Source organism: Diabrotica virgifera, chromosome 2 (genome assembly GCF_917563875.1).
Source record: "Diabrotica virgifera virgifera chromosome 2, PGI_DIABVI_V3a".
In the NCBI taxonomy this organism is placed as follows: Eukaryota; Metazoa; Arthropoda; class Insecta; order Coleoptera; family Chrysomelidae; genus Diabrotica; species Diabrotica virgifera.
Genome location: NC_065444.1, coordinates 8,657,916 through 8,676,877, shown reverse-complemented (window position 1 = coordinate 8,676,877; position 18,962 = coordinate 8,657,916).

Below are 18,962 nucleotides of genomic sequence, written 5' to 3'. Positions count from 1 at the left end.
GGGGGGTTTTGGAGGTTAAAACCCCTCCCAGGGCATATAAAGATTAGTAGGAAAATGTAACTTGTCTTTAACAAACTATACAACCCCCCCCCCAGAGGAAAATTCTAGATGCGCCACTGACTCAGAGTCGGCATGGAAACGATAGAAGTCTAGACTGAGATAGAAGACTATCTATTTTACTAGTTCTGGCTCAAAAATGCTACGACCAACAGAAATATACAGGGTGTAACAAAAATACAGGTCATAAATTTAATCACATATTCTAGGACCAAAAACAGTTCGATTGAACCTAACTTACCTTAGTACAAATGTGCACATAAAAAAAGTTACAGCCCTTTGAAGTTACAAAATAAAAATCGATTTTTTCCAATATATCGAAAACTATTTGAGATATTTTATTGAAAATGGACATGTGGCATTCTTATAGCAGTAGTATCTTAAGAAAAAATTATAGTGAATTTTAGACACCCCATAAAAGTTTCATGGGGGGGGGGGTTTGTTGCTTTAAACCCCCCAAACTTTTTTGTACGTTCCAATTTAATTATTATTATTGTACCATTATTTAAATACAATGTTTTAAAAACTTTTTTGCCTCTTAGTACATTTTCGAAAGGTCGAGTTTTTATCGAGATATTTTGAATATTTGTCAAATCCACCACATATTTCTATATGGTTATGGAGACTTAGTAATAATATGAAAATTTATTTATGATTTACATTTTTAGGTATATTTTGAACCATATTAAAAAAGATGCCACATCTCGATAAAAGGTGCCTTATCGTAAAAATACAAAGAGGCAAAAAAGTTTTAAAAACACTGTGTTTAACTAATGGTATCGCAGTAATAGTTTAATTGGAACGTACACAAACATTTGGGGGGTTTAAAGGAACAAAACCCCCATAAAATTTTTATGTAAACATATTAAAAAAGAAGCCGCAACTCGATAAAAACTGCCTGATCGAAAAAATACTAAGAGCCAAAAAAGTTTTAAAAATATTGAATTTAACTAATGGTACCACAAAAATAATTTAATTGGAACGTACACAAAAGTTTGGGGGGGTTTAAGGGAACGAAACCCCCATAAAATTTTTATGGGGTGCACAAATTTCACTATAATTTTTCTTTAAGATGTTCCTGTCATAAGATTGCCACATGTCCATTTTCGTTAAAAAATCTCTAATAGTTTTCGATATATTTGAAAAAATTGATTTTCATTTTGTAACTTCAAAGGGCTGTAACTTTTTTTGTGTGGATATTAGTACTAAGGTAAGTTAGGTTCATTCGAACTATTTTTGTTCCCAGAATATGTAATTGAATTTATGAACTGTATTTTTGTTACACCCTGTATATTTATATACCTACTTCATAGACTCCGAAAAAGCATTTGATAGAGTAAGACACGGTCTACTATTTAGAACGTTTGCAAGAAGTCTGTTTAGATGGGAAATACATAAAACTACTAAAAAACTGGAATCAAAACGCCAGAATTAGGATCGAAGGTTCCACGTCAGCAGAAGTAGAGATTAGGAGGGAAGTTATACAAGGATGTGTTTTGTCACCTCTGCTATTTAATCTTTATTCCGAGACTCTATTTAAAAAGGTACTGGAGGATTCTAAGGATGGAGTCAAGGTGATGGTGTATATTCAAAAAAAAATTAACGGGGGGAATAGGAGGAAAGAAGAAGAAAGGTAGACCGAAAACCAGATGGAAGAAAAATGTTGAAAAAGACATAGAAGAACTGAAAATCACAAATTGGAAAAATAAAGCAGCAAATAGGAGAGATTGGAAAGGAATAGTAAACCAAGCCATGGGCCTTCTAGGCCTGGAGAGCTAAACTATATATAGTTGGACGTAGCGGGCAAAAGATCCAGAGGAAGATCTCCAGCACCATGGTCGGGCCAAATAAAGAATATGACTGGTTACTTATTATCCGAAGCAAAACAACACGCACAAGAGCTAGGGAGATTAGACAGAGATAGTCAAACAAATTACATGACGCCACTAGATTGTTACAAAGGAAAAAAGGGGAGGAGGAGAGATTATGGACGTCTGATAGCAAGGAAATATTACAAATTAAAGCGTTATATACTTTTTATAAAAAGTTAACCACAAAAAACTAGTTCTACCGCTCATTAAAACATAAATTATTTTTTAAACCTCATCTCCAGAACTCATTAAACGTCCCAATCCCAATTAGTTTCAAAATATGCTTTGTATTTGACACGCTATAATACGCCTTTACTATAGGTCATTAGGCTCTCTAAATATTCTCAAAAAGCCGAATTTCGGTAGCTTCTTTGGATACCTAATACAAAGAGAGACAAAAATCTCGACAAGATGAACGGATATATCAAGAAAATAAAATCTCTAAAATCCCCATAACATAGAAAACACCATAATACAAAAGCACCATTCAGCATTTTGACTGTAAAACGGATGACATAATTTTCGAAAATCCTTAAAGGCGGTATCCACAATCGCATCTGCTGTCAGGTCAGGACTAAGGTTTCAGTAAGGCATGATCTGTTCTGCCCATAGTTGTTATTGTTGTGAGATTCTTAACTTTGTCACTGGCGAAGCGTCCATGTAACCATTGTTACCATTGGTAACAGTTAAAATTTGTAAATAAATATTTTATGACTACTATGAAATAATTCCATTTATATTTTTTAAAAATAGAAATATTTGTTAATAGTATCTACCTAATTCAGTAAAATAGCCAACTAGATGCACGAAAATATCAGCGAGTTTATGTAAAATCGGTTGCACGTTATTATAATACGCCCTTACCACAGTATAAAGAGGTTCCATATTTATTATACTGTGCCCTTACCGTGCGCCGCGCCGTTTACCACTTCTGTGAGTGGCAACGATAGTAGGATCTTGACTGGATCGTCTCTGAAAATTTTGCGGGGACGATGGCTCTGAAACCGCGTATTGGTGTTACCAAATTTTAATTTGGTGACGCTAGGTAGGGCCGGTGTCTATCGGGACAGAAAATACCGACCGTAAGAATATCAGACTTAATAAATGCAATTTTAATTATTATTATAATTATAGGTAATAATTATAATTCCATTTATGAAGTCTGTTATTCTTAGGGCCGGTATTTTCTCGATTAAACTCCGGTTAGTTAACCGTACCGGCCCTTTGGATTCGATTATTGCATAATATGCATTATTAATTTTATTAGTTTATAACTTGTAACTGTACTTGCTTATTATACAGATAATATGTCTATACCTTTTTATCCTATATAAATCATATTAATCGATTTTAATTATGGTAGGGGAGCCCAAGCGGGGATTTTTGCAGTTACTCGAGCGCGTCAGTTTATCATATGGGAGAAACCTGGTACCCTGCAGATGTACCTCTACCATATATTGGCTATTAACACAGGGGAGTTCGTTAAGGGGGGCCCGAAAAAAAAATCTACCTTTAAAAAAACTCGAAATTGTCAGATTAAGATAAGGTAAGTTAAGTACATGCAAAAGAGTGTATATTTCAAAAATCTGACGATTTGAGCCGGGCGTAAGGAAATGGGGGAGTGCCAAAATTTCACAAGATAAAAGCGAATATTTCGCGAAATGAATGACAGATCGGAAAACTAAAAAATATGTGCTCAATATTTTTTAAAAATCTATCGAATGATACCAAACATGATTTCTCACGGAGAGGGGTGGGGGGTAAATTTAATATTTTAAATACGAATCCTGCGATATTTCGCGAAATGAACATCAGATCGAAAAACTGTATAATACACTTATTCAATATTTTTAAAAGATCTATCAAATGACACTAAACATGACCCCCCACGGAGGTGGGGTGGGGGATTACTTTAAAATCTTAAATAGGTGCCCCCATTTTTTATTGCAGATTTAGATTCCTTACGTAAAAATAAGTAACTTTTATTCAAAACATTTTTTACAATTATGGATAGATGGCGTTATAACCGGAAAAAACCATTGTTGGAAATGGAAAATTAAATTAAAAAATGACAAGCGCCCACTAAAATGGAAAACTTTACTTAACTTTTTTTGGTTTTAGGACCTACTCTTCACAACCCAATATGTCCCCATAACGCTCGAGTGACTGCACATTTAGCATACTTTGCTCCCCTACCATTACTTGTCGAAATATATTAATTAACAGCAACATTATTATAATCTGACATATAATAATATTGATTATACAGTACATTGTAGTGTATAATCAATAAAATAAAAATTATTTAATATTTTAGGCTAAAAATGACAAATGAATGTGCTGATTAGTATACTAATTATACAATTTGGATTTTTTAATAAAGTATAAAGGTGATATAATACATATTTTACCTAAAAACAACAAATATGTTTTTAGTTTGTAGATACTTTATAAAATTTCTTAAATTTTAAATTTTTTAATTTTATTTCATCTATTTTTATAATAGACCTGGATCGCGCGTACCAAAAAAAAGTTGATTAATAGCAAGCTGAAAATTCACGGTGTCTAGTCGAACAAACTTTGATGTATTGGAACACTGTATATATAAAAATATTTATAAAATACATTATATATAGATAATATATAATATATCTGGTATATATTTAATATCTGGTTTTGGTAACACTTTAGAAAAAGTCACGCGTCGCCACTGAACTTTGTTTAATAGTTTCAATAGTTTGGTATTGTAATTGGCTAACCAATGAATCAATAAACCTACCAATTTTTTGCAGTTGGATGGATCTCAATAAATTTATGATATTCGATTCGTACGAGTGTTGGGAAATTTTGTGAAATGATGTCGAAATGAAATTTCAATATTGAACAAGGAAAATGCAGTTCCAAGTGATCAAACATAGTAAATGGGATATACAATGTTTTAGATTTTAGAGTAATAAATAAATCGTCAGTTTGTAAGAAAAATTTCAACACCTCCTATCTCGGAAACGAAGCATTTGCGGACATACGTTTATAAAGCAAACTGTCATTATTGGTTCATCCAGAATTACCCCTTAAAGTTTGTCATACTTATTTAAAAACACCCTGTGTTGATGAACAACATACGCGAATGAATCAAAAAACAGAATATTAAAAAAACCTGAGGCTATAGTTGAGTTTTAATTTCAGTATTTTATAAATGCTAGAATATTCCAGCAGGGTAACGTGAACTTTGAGAAAAAAATCACAGTTTAATTGGTCCATCCGGTATACAATATCAATTTACCTGTCTACACCGAGAGAACAATTTCTTTTCTCCTAAAACACCGATTTCTTTGAGCAATATTTCTTAAAAGTTAACATATCCTATTAACTTAAACACACCGGTTCACATATAAAGAAACGAGTTTTTTAAACACAACTCAATAATTTCTTACAGATAATTTCTTCAATACTAAGAAATGCATTAATGGTTACATTTAATTTTCTTATCCTAAAGTTTTTATTTCTTAAATTGAAAACTACAAATATTTTGCGTATAAGAAATATAATGTTAAGTTAATCCATATTTATATTTGTGAACAAGAAATTTTCTTGCAATCAAATAAATATTTTAAACCACAAGAAATAATTCTTCAGAAATACCCTCTGTAGTAACTGTGGTTATAAAATAAAAACTTTCTCATTAATGCCGAAATGTTACTTGCAAAGAGATTTTCTTCCACAAAAGAATTGCGCAGATTAACTATTTATGATTTAGTCGTCAGTGTTTGTCAAGATGGCGTGATATGTTCATGTTCATATAGATGGATGTTGGATTTATTGGTGTTCTTTAAAAATTAACGGATATTTTGAAGGTACGTACATATATAGGTATTAAATAAAAGTAAATTGAGTAATTTAAGATGTAATAATAATATTTTTGCGTATCCGAATGGTTAAAAAAGAAATATAATAGTATCTTTATATGCTTTTTAGGTATAATGATGGACGACTCTGAAATAAAGGAGCTTATTATTCTAACTGGGAAATATGCCACAATTTAAAGCTGGGACAGAATGATATAATATATAGCTTCAGAACAATATTAAGAAAGGATTTATTAACCAACTGCGGGGCCTTCCAGAAATGGTAGAACTTCATACATGTAAGTACCTTTTTAAAAATGTGTATACTTAGGTATCAACTATAATAGGTTTCTTGAATGTATCGTCTTCTATAAAAATATACAATACAACGCTATATCAAACATGGCGGTTGCAACGCGGAGGATGTTTTCTGTTAATTTATTTGAGATAAAGATATCAGTTAGTCTAAAAGAAATATATGTTTATGGTTAAGAAATGTTATTGCCGAAAACCGTGAATTAGTTAATATGTATTAAATAACTTAGATGTAAACTAATAATACTTTCCCGTAATAAAATTTCTTAATGATTAGGTATGCTGTCTCTTTTAGATTATAAGAAAATTATTTACATAATATTATGTCTGCTTCAATGTTTTACATTGGTTGTATTTTCCCTCTTGTTTTAGCTAAACAATGTTTATTGTGTGACTTAATATTATACAGATAAATAATTAATATTTCATTAACAAAAAGAAAAAAATAAACAAAGATGTGTAGGTTAAATAATGCCATGTTTGAACTAAATATGATTGAATATTATTATTAGTATTAATAGTTCTTATGTGGGGCCGTGTATTTGTTTTTTTTTTGTATTTCCTAAATTTGTCAAAATAAATATCTATAGATATCTTAAAGTAAGTTTACTCTTTCTACATAACGATTTTGTTTTAGTGAATTGCTGATATACAAAGTGCTATTAACAAAAGAAGGAAAATTTGAGGAAGTTGGATTTGCCTCTCCATCCTTTTATTGTTGTGTAGAAGCCAGTGGTTGTAAGAGTGGAGAAAATATTTGTATGTAATAATAACGTTTTATATATTGTTTTATTAATAAATAATGATTTTACCTTAACACAATGATTTATTTCGCCGTTTTTAATATCACTTTATTTTCAAGAAATATGAACTTAACTCTAAATATACGTTTATCTCTGCGAAATATATTTCTTAACATTAAATACATTAATTATTAATAGTAAAATAATAATATTCCTTACTAAGAAATATTATTGCTCAGAAAGAATAGTTTTGTAATGTGTGGAAAATATATTTTTATGACTAATAAAATTAATTAACATCAAGTGTAATTTCTTTCTGATAAATGGGTTTGAAGTTTGCCTGAAAGTGATAGTTCAATCATTGTTTAGGCAATACGTAAAGTATCCTTAACAATAGTAACCTATACTTATTGTACGGTTATAGAGTATATTCCCATAGGTAAGCTGGTTAAGAGTAGATAACGATTTTTCATATGTAATTTAAAGTATTATCTGCATAAATGGCACAAAGAATATTTGCTACGAGAGGTATATGGTTCAAAATGCATACAGTATCACGACTAATAAGTTATGTTCACATACATGTAGAGTACTTACAGTTTTATTCCTTGATGACGTGTCACATCAGAGCTCTGATTGAATTCCATAATCCATTTGGTTCATTTGTAAGGCACTCACTAATACGCTAAATAAATCATCGTCGATAATACTGAGCAGATTGAATTATCTGAGCGGTATAAAACGATAGCAAAAAAAGCCGGTAAAATGCGGCCTTTTTACGAATAGCGGGAGCGTCGATAGATTAGAGATGATTCTCGTTAGGAAGCTTTTGACGATCTGCCCCGGCGAGGGGTTCAAATGCGAGTCTCAACAATAACCTGGAGTTTCCAGAAAGGTTACATAAATACTACTTGAATTTTAAGTAATCAGTAGTACAGGGGCGTAACTAATTATTTTAGTGAGCCGTGTATAATATATTTATTGTACATATTGCCGGGGGCGACAGGCGAGAGAGATGGCCTATATCACCTCGAAGAGAGGGGATTGGCAAAGATGTGCACAACGATAAGAAATGTTTGAAGAAATTAGAGTTTATATACACAAGGGGTAACAACGATAAAATGGAGGAAAACGATAAGTTTTCCCCCTAGGGATAGATTTTAATCTTCCAGGGGAATCACAGCGATTTTCGTAATACCACGAAGAAAATCACCGTGAGTAGTGTGAATCTTGACAGTACGAACTAGACCATCCTTACCAGGCAATACATCTATTACCCTGGCAGTTGGCCATAAGAGTGGAGGAGTACCATCCTCCTTCAACAGAACCAAATCCCCGATCTTGACAGGGTCAGTAGGGTCGGTCCATTTATTTCTTTGCTGCAGGAGGCAAAGATAGTCTTTTTTCCACAATTTCCAAAATTGCTGTTGAATTTTACTAATACGCTGAAAAAGATTCAACCTATTTTCAGGTATCTCTGAAACACTTGGTTCAGGGGGCGCGGTTAAACTTCTTTGAACTAAGAAGTGAGCTGGAGATAGGAAAGCGAAGTCATTGGCGTCAGACGACATCCTAGTGATGGGTCTCGAATTTAGAATAGCCTCGATTTGGCATAATACTGTGTTAAACACTTCAAAGGTGAAGTGGGAATTTCCTATAATTCGATAGAGGTGATACTTCACACTCTTTATTCCTACCTCATGGAGGCCGAATTGATGGGGGTTGCGGGGAACACCCATCTTGAAAGTTATGGAGTTTTGAGTACAGAATTCCTTAATCTGTTCCGAATTATTTTGATTTAAGAAAAAATCATAGAATTCGCGCATTTCATTTTTTGCCCCATGGAAATTTGTGGCATTGTCGCTCCAAATAATACTGGGCGTGGATCTTCTGGCAATAAACCTTTTCAGAGTAAGAATATAGGCTTCTGCGCTTAATCCTGTGACGAGTTCGATATGAACACATTTAGTGCTCATGCAAATGAAATAGGCTACGTATGCTTTGTAAAGCGGTGCCTTCCTCAAATGTGAGGACTTAATTAAGAAGAACCCCCCATAGTCCACTGAGACGACTTGGAAGGGTCTAGTGGGGAGTACACGATCGGGATGCATATCTGCCATCTGTTGAACAGAATTGGGTGTCATGAATCGGAAACAGTTTACACACTTACGAATTAAGCGTTTAATCTGTCTTAATCCGTCAATTGGCCAGTACTTCATTTTGACATACGAAAGTACTGTTTGCGCGCCTGAATGTAATAACTTATGATGAGCTTGAGTCAAGATTAGTTCTACAACTCGACATTTAGAAGGAAGTAGAATGGGGTGTTTTTGATTATACGATATGGGGGCGTGTCGGAGACGTCCTCCCACACGAATCAGCCCATCATTATGTTGTAGGAAGGGGTTGAGTTTACGAATGGCTTTATTGGTCACGAGTTTAGCATTTTTCAATTCAAGAATCTCTTTTTTAAAGTAGATACTTTGGATATACCTGATGATCGCGTGATCAGCGATCTCCATTTCGGGTGGCGTCAATATATCCGTATCTCGTGGAGAGTTATTTATTTTCTTTTTAATATTACTGATGAATCTAAAAAGATAAGCGACAATTCTTTGAATTTTACGAAAAGAAGAAGATTTAGCGAATAGATTTTCAAAGGTGTCGTTGAGTTCGTGATTTGTTGCTATGTTTGAGACAACTAACTTCCTTAATTCAGGAAGATCATCCTGAAAATGAGGAATTTGATGAAGAGAAAAATCGATGGGATTGTCTCTAATAAAGCTAGGTCCGCATAACCAGTCTTCGGTGGTCTGGGGATTATCAAAGACATTTATCCCTCTGGAAGCGGGGTCAGCGATGTTTTCGTGACTTCTGACGAAATGGAAATCACAAGGAAAAGTTTCCAACAAGGAATTGACCTTTTGAATTCTGTTTTGTACAAAAATGTTCCAAATGTGTTTTTTAGAAAGTATCCAAGACAAGGCAATTGTAGAGTCAGCAAAGAGATGAGATGAAGATATACTCAAATTTTTCTTGAAGATGTGAAAAAGTCTATGAGCCAGAGTGACTCCCAACACTATTCCACAAAGTTCCAATTTGGGGATGGTGAGTTTATTTTTTAGCGGAGAAATTTTGTTTTTAGAAGCGATAAGCCGCGACGATACAGAAAAGTCTGAGTATGTCGCTTTGAGATACACACAAGTGCTGTATATTTTTTCCGATGCGTCGGTGAAAATAATTAATTGAACATCAACAACTTTCTTTTGTAAAAGTAAGCATCGAGGTACCTTGACCTCTTCTATAGTTTTGAATGTCGATAAGAGGTTTTGCCAATTTTTCATAATGATGGGTGAGTCAATGGGTTGATCCCAGTCCAATTTCTGGGACCATATTTCCTGTATCAAGAGCTTAGCGTTCACAAGGACAGGGGATAACCATCCTAGCGGGTCATACAAAGTAGCAATGTAGGAGAGAATAGTACGTTTAGTAACAACATTAGCCAATTTGAAGATAGGAGTTTTAAACGAAAAGTGGTCGCGTTCTGAATCCCAGAATATGCCTAAGACTTTATCAGATCCCGTGAAGTTAAGACTGACTTCAGAGACGGGATTTAAATTGTGTTGAGACAGAAATTCTGAAGAACTGCAGTTCCACTTGTGGAGGAGGAAACCATGGGTTTCTAGCAAAGAAGTTAATTGTTCGAAAAGACAACTTAATTCATGAAGACTGTCAGCACCGCTGATCAGGTCATCCATATAGATAGATTCTTGCAGAACACTAGTAGCAAGTTCGTGGGTATGTTTGTTGTTGTCAGCGATGTGCTTGATAACTCTTTGAGCGATAAATGGGCTACTTGGGAGCCCGAAGGGTAATCTTTGAAATTGATAGCACCGTAAAGGCTGCTGAATATTGTCCCTAAAGAGAAAATTTAACAGAAATGTTTCAGTGGGACAAATGGCGATTTGTAGGAACATAGCCTTGATGTCGCCTACTAGTGCGAATTTAAACTGACGAAACTTAGCGAGAATGTCAAAAAGTTCATGTTGGACGACATAACCTTTGTCTATGACGTCACTGAGGGAGATTCCCGTAGACGATTTATTGTTTGGATCGAAAACTATACGAGTGGAAGTAGTAGAGTTGGATTTGAAAACGGGAAAGTGAGGGAGAAAGTAATTAGGTTTACCTGAGTCATTTAGCATTTTTAACGGCACTTGAATTATTTGTCCGTTATTGAGATATTCCGATATAATGTCCTGATATTTTTCCAATAAATCAGGGTTGAGTTGAAAACGTTTCTCGAGACTGAGAAAACGTCTTTTTGCCGAGAGAAACGAATTTCCCATGTCTATATCTTCGATAGGGAGTTTGAGATTGAGTGTGGACTCATATCGTCCATTGGGGAGAACATTAACATGTTTTACAAAATTAATTTCAGCGGGGTGATCATTAATGAGATCGGTGTTCTGAGGAGCGGCTTCTTCCAGCTCCCAGAATTTTTGTAAATGATCGGATAGTTCCTCGTTGGACACTACCGGCTCATTTACGGCGGAAGGAGTGTTATGAGAACAACAAGTAACGAGAGAGTTTGAATAAAATTCCAAAGCCTTTTTAGTATTTTTCGACTTAAGAGCAAAGTCTGGAACTGACCCTGATATCGTGTACCCGAGTAGAGTGCGTTGAAGAACGGGAAGACCTTTTCCCAAACGAATTATTTCAGGTTGAATGATATCGTTATACAGGTCTGCACCGAGCAGGATACCAATTGGGGATGTTACATGGAACATCGGATCACCTAATGGTATCTCTGAGGGTATGTTTAGTTTGCTCGCCGAAATAGAAATTTGAGGAAGCGGATTTGTTATCTTTGGGAGTACAGAGCACGAGATGTCAAAAGGAACGTCGTTAGCGACAGCGAAAATTGTTGTATCTACAATAGATTGAGACGAGGATGAGGTGGAGTTAATTCCATTGATCCGTAATTTTCCATCTCTAGTGGTGAGTGACAGTTCCTTTACGAGGTCAGCACTAATAAATGAAACCTGTGAGGCCGAGTCTAAAAGTGCCTTTGCGAAGACCCTCTTGCCGCTAGGAGCGACAAGATAGACCTGGAGTGTGCTTAATAACACCAAATGATTATCAAGCGAGGCTGCAGATAGAGCCATTGAATGTGGAGTCGAATTTTGAAGATTAACTTCCGTTTCAGGAGCTCTAACATGTGAGGGCCCCTGTTGTGAATTACCCTGTGTATGGGAGTTATTTGAGATAGCGGTTTTATTATGATTATTTGAGTTGTGTTGGCCAACAGCCGCGGAAGGGTTACTATGACCCGTTTTGTCGAAATGGAGCAACGTGTGATGACGAGATTTACAAACTATGCAAGAGAATTTGGATTTACACTGATCGAGCATGTGAGACCCAAGACAATTAATACAAAATTTATTTTGTTTGACAAAACTAAAACGTTCTTTAGAATTCAACTGCTTGAACTGAGGACAAGAGTAGATCGAGTGAGAGTCGTTGCAATAGGAACATTTCTTAGGACCTAAGCGAGGCGAAAGGTTACTGGTAGAAGTGTCTGAGGCTAGGTGTAAAGAGTGTCTGGAAGTAGTAGTCGATTTTGGTTTTGATTGAGATTGAATATTCTCAAGATGAACAACGCGTGTCTCGATTTCCCCTAGAAAATGGACAAAATCAGGGGTAGCTTGGCTACCACCGGATTGGAACTCAAGAGCCCTAATGGTAGGTGCGTCGAGTTTCTGAGTAGCGATATGTATGAGAAGTAAATGCAAGAGATCTGAAGGGGGCCTATTCAAGTTCAATAGGGCCTTGAAATTATTTGACATGACCGTATGAAAATTTCTTAATTGTGAGTGATTTGCGTTTCCAGAAATAGGAGGCGCATCAAGAATTTGAGAGATGAGAGTTTTGATAAGCGATTTAGAGTTGGCGTACCTTTGTGTCAGGTTATCCCGGGCTATTTTGTAATTGTCACCTGTGAGTGGGATATGCTCGAGAAGCGTCAAAGGCTCGGAAGTTAGAAAACTTTTGAGGTAAATGAGTTTTTCCAGATCACTTAATGTAGTATCAGATCCTATTATTGTATCAAAGGTCTCAATGAATGAATTGTATTCAGTAACTAAGCCACTAAATGGTTTTAACTGAATACGAGGGAGGTTTACTGTTCGTTGCCTAGCCATAGACTGTGAGGTTAGAGAAGAATTAGGGTCAAATTGGAGGGAGGGGGTAGCAGTCACATTAGAACTTTCAATGACCTCTAACCTTTCTTCCAATAGAGAAATTGTATCCAAATATTTATCAAAAACCACAGAGGAATCAGTAGAGGGGGTAGGTTCCTCGGGGATCGTCTCCAGCACATTTTGAGCATCGCGGAAAAGTCCGTAAGAATGTTTGAGTTGTGAAATTATTTCACGAATTTTATATTTGTTTAGAGAATTAAGAGTTGTGGGAACCGAATCAGCCAACTTGGTTATATCAAGTTTTGCGGTGAGCCTCTGTCGGTTATATTTTGATCGGTCAGCCATGTTGCGAGAATGTGAGATTAGATAGATTATTTGCAAATGTCTAAACCTATAAATCGATGCGAAAATGAGAGAATATGTACAATATATTATATATTACACGTTTAATAGTGTGAGATTGGCTTAATAGTATCACCCTGTATGAGCGCAGATTAGTATATGAAATGCAAAACTATAAAATTTCAAAATATATGCAATTTTCCAAAATGGGTATTTTTCAGCAAGTGTGAGACACCCTTAACAAGTATTTAAATTAATTAAATTGAAGGAAAAAACAATTATTTATTTTCTATAGTTTTCTAGAAGTGTAAAATGAGCTTAAGCGAAGCTAAATGTAGCAAAAACTTACAATTTATGCAAGAAAACAAAATTATTTTTAATAATTTTTGTAACCTGTGAACCAGGCTTAATCGGATTCAAAATTATAAATTTAATTTAAATCAAAAGGTTGAACAAACAATGTTAAAATTATAACACCCGTACTATCAGCCAAGAAATGAGTACACTTTTTGTATACTATAAACAGAAAAATATATTTACGAAAATAAAATAATGTAATATATGCAAATATTTTTTCATACAAACAAAACGACTCCTTTATTTGAACAAAGCAAGTAGTTTCTGAAATTGCACGTGTAGACCGGGCTTAACAACCTACCAGCTATTGTAGAGACGTGCTGGGTTAAATACTGAGAATTTGAGTGCAGAAAGAGAGGAATATTTTATTTTTGTGCCGGGGCGGCGTGGCTTGGAAATTTCCAAATGCAACAGAAAGACACTATAAATGAAAAACCGTTATTCTCAGAATAGAGATTATCAAAATATGCAAATACGAAGGACCTTGAGGATTTAATTAATAAATAATTAATATGATACGGCTCGATGGAACAGAAATGTTTAGGCAATACGTAAAGTATCCTTAACAATAGTAACCTATACTTATTGTACGGTTATAGAGTATATTCCCATAGGTAAGCTGGTTAAGAGTAGATAACGATTTTTCATATGTAATTTAAAGTATTATCTGCATAAATGGCACAAAGAATATTTGCTACGAGAGGTATATGGTTCAAAATGCATACAGTATCACGACTAATAAGTTATGTTCACATACATGTAGAGTACTTACAGTTTTATTCCTTGATGACGTGTCACATCAGAGCTCTGATTGAATTCCATAATCCATTTGGTTCATTTGTAAGGCACTCACTAATACGCTAAATAAATCATCGTCGATAATACTGAGCAGATTGAATTATCTGAGCGGTATAAAACGATAGCAAAAAAAGCCGGTAAAATGCGGCCTTTTTACGAATAGCGGGAGCGTCGATAGATTAGAGATGATTCTCGTTAGGAAGCTTTTGACGATCTGCCCCGGCGAGGGGTTCAAATGCGAGTCTCAACAATAACCTGGAGTTTCCAGAAAGGTTACATAAATACTACTTGAATTTTAAGTAATCAGTAGTACAGGGGCGTAACTAATTATTTTAGTGAGCCGTGTATAATATATTTATTGTACAATCATGTTTAAGATATATTTCTTTGGCTGTAGTAGAATTTATTTGAAATATTTTAGAAAATTATATCTTACATACAAAGATATATTTCTTAGGCAATATGCCAAGTCGATCTTTCTTAAATATTAATAAAGTTTCTTTATGTCAAGAATTTTTTTTCTCTCGGTGTATCAACAATATTATTACAGCGATTTTGTTAAAGAATAAGGGGAGGAGATCATATGAAAAAAATCACGTAAATCGGACAACATATTTAGGAAATTCGAAACATCAAAAATGACCCATTTTTAAAGTGGTGCGTTAATTTATTGGAGAAGTGTAATTGACGGAAATGAGTCCAATATTATGATGACGGCTTCACGGCACCTAATGCAAAGGATGACGTCTGGTGTTTTATGGAAATTCCATACAAAATTACTCGAAACGCATTAGTTGAGGGATTTTTGGTATCATCATCAACCCGTACGGATCCACTGCTGGCCATATGTCTCCCTTAGCTCTTTCCATCTGCTCATCCAGTTGGATGCAAGCCGCACACAACATGGATTTTTGGTAACGTTGAACACGAATACGAATATCTTGTCGACGATAATCTCCGAGGCATCTGGTGCCCAGGACGATCGTTGTCTCCTGTGCAAAATTAGTACAAAGTTATTGCTGGGAGGTTTTTGTTAGAGCTTCACGATACGATACAATATCGATACTTTTTAAGTATTAGGTATTGTATTGGTTATGCCAATGAAGTATCGTATTGTGTATCGATATCGGCAATTCTTTCTTATAAAAATATCGTATTGATATTGATTTCGATACAGTATCGATACAATACTCGATAAAATATCGGCATAAAAAGGAATAAATGAATAAAAAAATATTCTGTATTCATTTATTCTTTATTCATTCTTTATTCAGTGATCTTTATTAAAAAAATCTCTTAAAATATACAAGAAATAGGATAAATTACATTGTAACCTCACAAATATTATCCTTTAAAGAGCTCTTCATCCATATGTTCACACAAATGAGTTCTTTGGTACTTTTATCATTTAAAGAGCATCTTTTGTTCGTTAGTAGCAGCGCTGCTTCAGAGAAAAGCCTCTCGGCTGGTACGGATGTCGCTTGGACACACAAAATAACCCTAACCAACCGAGATAAAACGAGGAAAACACTATAATATTATTTCCACCATACTAAAATATTTGTGTTTGGTCCATGTCTTGGAGGTTGCAGCTGCTTTTCAATTTCCTTTTCAAAAACATCGATATTATCTGATGATTTTAAAAATAATAGATATACCGAAATTGATTGACTTATTGGGTTCATCGTCCTTCTCTCTCGCACTAATGGAGAGCATACGCGCTTGTGAGACTTATAACTCTTATATTTTAACTGTATAATAGGCCTTATGGAGCACTCGTGTAGAGTTTTATTATTTTTTTCTCAAAATCAATATTCTCAATAATATCGAGGCAAGCGTATCGACAATACAAGAATATTGTATTCTTCTTCTTGTGCCACTCCTATCGGAGATTGGACATCATCAAGGCTACCCTGACCTTGTTTACAGCTGAAAAGTTCATTAGTGTTGCAGCCAAACCACTCTCTCAAATTCCGCAACATTCCGCAACAACATTCTTCTATGGCTTGGATTCCGTTTTCCTTCTATTTTTCCTTGCATTATATTTTGAAGTAATGCGTATTTAGACTAAGTTTTCACTCTAATGGCATATAAAACAACATGATGCTATTCTACATCCCACCAGAATGAAAACAATGGGAACCTTCTTTGGTTACACCTCCGAGGCTTCTACAATTTGCAAGCCATACGGATGCTGAGACTAAGGAAGATGAGGGAATTCTACAATTTACAATTCACGTTCCATCTGCTCAGCGCGGTAAAGTTCCAACGAGAATGGTTCCCTTCATACTCCACACAGAGTAAATGTAAATCAAAAATGAATAACCATTTTCAATTTCGTTGCAAAACGAAAATAGAGTGCTGCAAGCACCTCTACCGGTTTCGAAACTTATTAGTCTCTCATCAGGAAGCACATATGCTGCTCTCCCTGATCCAACCAAAACAAACCCCAGCGTGCAGTCCCGGATTGCAACGAATGAAATGGCATAGATGCCCTGGCGGCAACTGCTAGCCAAAAAGACTAAGTTTTCACTCTAATGGCATATAAAACAACATAATGCTATTCTACATCCCATTGTTTTCATTCTGGTGACCCTTCTGAAATTCTACGCCACTGGAGGAATTACTATTTTAGTGCCATTTTTATATGCTACAATACTTTCTACTTCAATGATATACTCTTCATTGGTAACGATAAAGTCATTAGTTTTCGAGATATTTGAAGTTAAATATGAAATGGCAGTTATTTTGATTAATTTATAATATGATTCATATGATTAAAATATAAAAATTATTTGTACCCATTATGTACTTTAAAACTATAAGGATGCCCAAGGAAAAGATGGAATGACAATTTAGGGACAGAATGAAAGGCTCCGTTGAAGAAAAACAGGCAGTACTGCCTATATAAAAGAAAAAGAAGAAGAAGAAGAAGATTCCAATTTTGTATTATATTTAAAACTATGTACCTATATGTATATTATGTACCTACAACCATAATCTTAATTACGGTCCTGGATATTAGCGGCAAACTTAAAGGGCTTGAAAAAGTAATGCTCAAAAGAATATAGAAATATAAAACAACCTGACGTGAATACGATTCAGGGGTGTTAAGAAATGTTACAGTATTGTTAGTGTCCACTTTGAGAGAAAATGCCGACTGACAGTGCCCATATATTTTCTACAATATAATTATATGAGCTTATAAAGATTTCGAACTATCAAGAAAAAAACTTTTTTACGATTATTTTTATTTAGATCGAAATCTTTTAAGCCGATTTGGTTATGTGGTGTTATAACTATAAATACGACGATAATTAAGTGAGATTAAAAAATCCCTAAAGTATTAAATTTTTAGTATCTTAAACTTTTACGAGGTGAACCGAAAAAAATCGAAATCAAATCTTCTTCTTCTTCTTGTCTAGACATGACATACTTCTTGTGGAACATGTAACATGACTGAGTGTAGACTTGTGTAGACTGGTCGTCTTCTACTCTTCTGTTTCTTGGTGTCCACCTTGCATCTCTGTCGTATATCTGTATTACTTTTAGCTCTGTGCCATAGAGTCTCACCATCGATTTTTCGAAGGGTTTTCATCTCTGCTGTTTCGAGCCCTTTTTGTACTCTCTATGTCGGGTCGTGTTTCTGTCGCGTAGGTCATTATTGGTCTGATGACTATTTTGTAAATTCTGCCTTTCATTTCCTTTCCGATATTTTTATTTCTCCATATTGTGTCATTCAGGCAACCTGCGGCTCAGTTTGCTCTATTAACTTTATCTTTCACTTCTGTTTCGAGCTCCGTAGCTAGATAGTGTGATGCCTAAATATTTAAACTCCATCAATTTGTTCTATTATCTGACCCTCCAGCTCCAATTTACATCTTATTGGATTTGCTGTTATAACCGTGCATTTTGTCTTTTTTGGGGAAATAACCATATATTTGCTGGCGGTCATGTTACATTGGTGCAGCATACGCTGTAAATGTAAATCATCTTCACGTTGAGAGATTAGAATTGCATCGTCTGCATAGCAGATTATTTTAAGTTGTTTATCTCCCATTTGATATCCTTTTTTGGTTCTTACTTTTTTTTATTATAAAAATGATTATAAAAATGATGTAATGTAGAAATATACCTTTTTTGAGATACATATAAATAATTGGTTTAAAGAACCACTCTCTGGGTTTGGCGAGTCTCTTTATACTCTGGGCTAATTAGCAAAATACAAGGAAAAGTTATTTACCAGCAATTTTATTGCTGGAATCGAATCTTATGACTGTATATATTAATAATATAGGTATGCAAAGTCCGCAGATAGTGTGCTACTTCTCTGACAAACAAAATGGCGCTCGAAAATCGTGTTTTTTTCAATGTTTGCTCTATAACTCCAAAGATTTTAATTTTACACCAAAAACACACAAATAAAAATTC